The sequence below is a fragment of the Ictalurus punctatus genome, chromosome 17 (assembly GCF_001660625.3).
Source record: "Ictalurus punctatus breed USDA103 chromosome 17, Coco_2.0, whole genome shotgun sequence".
Lineage (NCBI taxonomy): Eukaryota > Metazoa > Chordata > Actinopteri > Siluriformes > Ictaluridae > Ictalurus > Ictalurus punctatus.
The window spans coordinates 8,363,339-8,369,328 of NC_030432.2; positions in this window are offsets into that span (position 1 = coordinate 8,363,339).

The following is a 5,990-nucleotide window of genomic DNA, read 5'->3' on the forward strand; positions in this document are numbered from 1 at the left end:
CTATTTATCACAATTAGACAATAATAACACTTTTCTATTGGTGATTTTGAAGAAAAAAAAACATTATTCAGGTTTAATATTTAGAGCAATAATTTAATTAATAGTATAACAGAAAGAACAACAACAAAATAAAGCCCTCACTCAAGCACACCCCTTACAGAAAGCTCACAAGAACTTCACATAGGACAAATGGGACATATTCAAATGGGACATAGACACATTTTTATGCACGATTCACTTAATTTTTCACATGTAGGTTTTTTTTTTTATCACAGATTATTCACATGATCTCACAGGCATTTACTTTTCGGAATATTTCACTACAAGTCATCTGTTTAAAAAAATATATTTTTATAAATAAAATGCTAGTTTTCTAATGAAAGAAATGAATATGTTGGCATGATTATATTTTTTGGCTACAACACCGATTTCAAACATTTAATCATACACCTTCAGATCAAAAGGTTTTTAAGATCATGAGAGACATTTCAGTCAAGTGTCTCCAAACAGTAGTGTACACTCACAGCCAGCTTTATTAGGAACACCTGTACACCTGCATATTTATGCAGTTATCTAATCAGCCAATCATGTGGCAGCAGCGCAATGCAAAATCATACAGATACAGGTCAAGAGCGTCAGTTAATGTTCACATCGAACATCAGAATGAAGAAAAAGTGTGAGTTAAGTGACTTTAACTGTGGCATGGTTGTTGTACATCATGTATGGTGAGGGTCTGCGGGCTGAAACACCTTGTTGGTGAAAAAGATCAGCGTAGAATGACTATAGTGGTTTGAGCTGCAGGAAGTCTATAGTAACTCAAATTAATACAACAGTAGAAGACCCCATCAGGTTCAACTCCTGTCAGCAAAGAACAAGAGTCTGAGGCTGTCATGTGCACAGACTCACCGAAACTGGACAGTTGAAGATTAGAAAAACATCAGATCTTTTTCCAGTCATATTTTTCAATTATAAAAATAATAATTAATAATAGTACAAGTCTTCTCAGAGGTGCGTACTGCAATATTTTGATCCTCACAGACAAATATAGAACATCCTCCTGAGACAAAAAGCATAATTTGACCAAATACTTTGAACATAATCACTTTAGTTCCCTGGTAGGTGAAAACCACAGGGTTGCCAGATACGTGCTGTTAAAAATGACCTGATATGAAAAAATGCTTTAAAATCAATATTATGCTCAACTTCCAAGCACTGTAACATTCATATTTGCACACTTTCCCATGATTAATTCACTTCAGACTTTCACAAATCCCTTGCACAGAGCATTGACCACATACATCAAGCCTCACTGAATGTCATGCACAGTTTTCAGCTCTTTTTTTTGACAGTGGATTGGCTACTGGTAATGTCTGATAATTGGAGATTTTCAGCCAGCACGCTGTGCAACGGATATGAAAGCATCCATTTCCCTTCTCTTATCGGCCACAAACACTACAGATTATTTACTTTGGCTGCTATTCACCGGAGGGGAATGATTGTGTGTATAATTATTATATGTGTGCCACCCAAACAAATGAAGGTAATAGTGCAGCTAGAACCACCAAGCCTTTATTTCAGGCAAATGGTGCAACGAATTCAATTATTGAATTTTTAAGTAAGTTTCATTCTTACATGAAAAAGGTCTCAAGGATCCTTAATATAATAATCTGCATTCATCATTTTTTGTGTAGCTTATAAAATCAAACTATATGTGTGCTTCTATTTTTTCCACGCTCAGAAAAACTCATTAATTTTAAGCAAAAGGGGCAGCAGCATGTAGTTATGATTCTGCAATGCCTGATTTATGGTTAGGTTTTTGGATTCAGCTCATTATTAGTATTATATTTTAGTAAGCTATTTGCATTCTTTTAGGCTATATTAGTTTCCAAAACCTGCATGTGTACCGCATGTGTATGTGTGTGTAATTAATTAATTACAGACATATTCTGTAAATTAAGCAATATCACACGAGGAAGAGTGCTGTTAAACTGAATATCAGCACAGCTGTGATTTGGCCATAGGCACGAGCCCACAGACCGCCATAGCTAATCACATCCCTGCCAATATTCAGTATAACCGCACAATTGTGAGCGTGATATTGCTTTTATAGAACAGTTCTACAAACAAGAAATTAATATAGAGTATGGCCAAATGTTCTGTTTATTTTTGCTCCGGAAGTGGAAATAGATCCCGAAGAAGAAACACTCACTTTATTGCACGTCAGCTTGCTAGTTAACTAGCTCACAGTGATTTGTGCATTTGCGTTAAAGGCGCCTTTGGTAAAATTGGTCTCCCTTCTTCCTTTTCATCTTCATCTGAGGTCTTTCATATTTGAACTTTTCAGGAAAAGTTATTTTCCTGAAAAGTATCACTTGCCATATGCGCTTATGATGTCACTAACACTACTGTAGTAACGGTTTCAAACTAGGAAGTGCAATTTTATGTGGTATTGCACAGACGAGAGGAGTGATACAAACGGTGAAATGTCCCAGTGCAGTTATACTAAATATAAACACTCTTGGAAAGCCTCTCATCCAATCAAATTAGTGGACCGAAACTAACTGTTGTGTTATATCTAATATCTATCAACAGTTTGACAGTGAAACTATTCAGGGTTGAGCTATGCAGTATATCACAAGGTCCTGGTTGTGTAATAAGAATGATGCGCGCACACACACACACACACACACACACACACACACACACACACACACACACACACACACACACACACACACACACACACAGATAAGCAGCTGTGTTTGTGATTTCTAATTTCTTTTAAGTCTTTCAAGTCTGTAATGTCCTACTGGGTTCATGCTGTGTTTCCTCTGAAAGCAAAAAAAAAACACTTAACCTACGGTTCAGTTATCGTCCTTAAATGTGTAATTTGTACTTGGACAATGTGTGCTTCATCTGTCTACTTTTAGTTTCTCCTCCAAATGGATTTTTAGGGGTAAAAAGGATGATTGAGTAAACAATCCACATTCATGTTCATTACACTTGCGACTGTACTTCACATGCGACTGCTCAATCACTGCTAATGATGTGTTAGTGAATAAAACAATAAAACAGCCAAAATGGTGTTCAAATCTAGGGGGAGTTTCACTCTATGTAATCACCGAACACAACGGTCACGAATAGGCTTGATGAATCTACGGTGTGGGCTGGAAAGAAATCAGCCTCAGCCTTGCTTCATCATATCGCTCTGTGTATTTTCCTTATGATTATCGGTGGTATTGCACTTTGTTCCGCTAAAGTCCAAAGTAATCCACCTTTGTTAACAACAAAACCTTTTGAACCCCCCCCCCCCCCCCCCCCCCAAAAAAAAAAAAAAAATATTTTAGCCTGTTTATGTAAGCATCTTATACTGCTTCCATTATAACACCGTTACGATGTATTCAAACCAAGTCCTTGAGTTCCTCAGGTTTCAGTTGCTCTGAAAATGTCTCTAGCGGATTGTCAGCAGAGAGATGAAAAGCTGTTAATGAATGGAGCACTGTCCCTATCGTGCTGTTTTCATTATCACTTGGACATGTGATAAAGTGAGCTGACTGAGACTGTCTAAGGATTAAATAAAGTTTTGAAGAGAGTGCACTATGCACCTTGAAGATTAGTACCAACCTTCCCCCTAAGCAGTAGCTAATCTTTGTTTAGCTTCTCCACCTGCATTTATTTCCACCCTTGAGCTTGCAATGTGTCAATGCAGGAAACGTCACCAAAGTCATGCTGTCTTATCAGAAAACTGCAACATCGCATTCATGTGTTTTGTATTTACTGTTATGATCCCATTATTCCTCAGCAGGCTATGCTCTTCAAGGCTGAAGCATTATTTAGTGGTCTACTTTGATATACTGTAATTGACAAAACTATGCAGCATTTAATCAAAAGAGACAATGGTTTCTGAGGAAATTAATTAAGTACTCTTTCTACAAAAAGATCTTAAAAACAGCCACCAAATAGATCACTTCTGTCTGAAAGGGGCTACTGCCATCTAGTGGTTTGCAGTAATGTTCTTATACAGGAGGTACCAGAATCATTTAATATATGTCCTAAAGGATGCCACAAGCCCTGCAGCCCTACAACTGAGTTTCTTATCAATTCAATGCCAAGAATATGATCCTGATATTAGAGTCAACAAAACAGTCTATCATTTATACAATGACAAATTGCAAACATATCTCATCCCACAGATCATTATTAAATCCATTACTGAAACATATGCACAACTGCGACTCTGGCTAGTGGACGTTAGTCAGAGAAGCAATTAAGCTGCCAAGAGCAACATTCAACATGAAGCTCCCACCACCATGCTTCACTTTAGAGATGGTGTTCTTACATCGATTAGCTGTTTTGAGTTTCCACTAATTGTAGACAAATATTTTGTTTCCACTTTGTGCCGAGGTAAAAAAGTTACATTTTGGCTTCATCAGACTAGAGAGCCTTGTTCCATCTGTTCGTGGAGTCTCCAACATGCCTTTTGGCACACAGACTTTAAACAGGATTTCAAATGACTTGTCACTCTATTGTAAAGCCCAGAATTGTGAAGTGACTGTGCCCTGTGAATAGCTTTGATGCTGCAATACACTGTCTTTCTATATTTCTATCCTTGCCAGCATGAACCTTTTTCAGCAATTTGTGCCACAGTAGCTCTTCTATGTGATCAGACCAGCCATTGCTCCCCATGTGCATCAATGGGCCTTGGGGTTACTTGAACCTGTCGCGATTCATGAGAAGTCCTTCCTTGGGCCTCTTTTGGTAGGTAATAACCACTGCATACTGGGAACACTCCACAAGACCTGCTGTTTTGGAGATGCTTTCACACATCACAGTTTGACCCTGGTCAAAGTCGCTCAGATCCTTACTCTTGCCCATTTTTCCTGCTTCCAACACATCAACTCTGAGAACTGACTGTTAACTTGCTGCCTAATATACTGTATCCCACCCCTTGACAGGCACAATTGTAATAAGATAATCAATGTTATTCACTTCACCTGTCAGTTGTTTTAATGTTATAGCTAATTGGTGTGTGTGTGTGTGTGTGTGTGTGTGTGTGTGTGTGTGTGTGTGTGTGTGTGTGTGTGTGTGTGTGTATGTGTGTGTGTGTGTGTGTGTGTGTGTGTGTGTGTGTGTGTGTGTGTATTCCTTCCATGTTATGCACTTGCAATAAACTAGCAATTAAACCTATAAAAAAATATATCAAACTTTAATTCCACTCAAGTTGAATTCTAATTTTACTAAGTTGATGGTTTTCATCTACTTTCATTCATGATATATAATCCCAAATAAATACATTTTGTTTCCAGACTTTAATAATATAAACTATGGAAATGTTCAAGGGGTGTAAAGTCTACAATATGTAGCTTGCAGTAGCATTTTTCTACACAAATCTTACAGCCAGAGGGTTTAAATAACTTGTGACGGTTACTTCGTTGTATTTATTTCTGAAGCTCCCAGGAATCTATCTTTAAATAAGAATCACTTCCATAATGATTATATTGGCACATACCTGTTGCATAGGTTCTTCACTAATGTAAAACAAAGAAACAAACAAACAAGCAAAAAAAAAAAAAAAAAAAATTGGCTTGAGATTGACTTTAAATTCCTCCAGAGAATTAGTCTGTGTGTATTATGAGCAGTAGATGGAGACACAGACCACAGCATTCTGAACTGAGCAAGTGAGTATGTCAATTCTGTTTACAAACTGAGTATGTGGATTGATTAGACATTATGGGATTATGGGATAGAGTAAAATTTATGGGATTCTGAATAGGCTCAAACATTAATATAAGTGTAATATGGCTGGTTACATCACACACTAGATGAGTTCAATTATCAAATGTGAGTGATTTATTGGCCATGTCAGGTATTTGACCTACTGTTCTGAACTTCTCTGATGTAACCTTAATGGCTTTAACTTTAATATTTTACTTCTCTGTTTACATTTTTAAAATACATAATTATCAAAGTAATCACACTGGAGGGTCAAG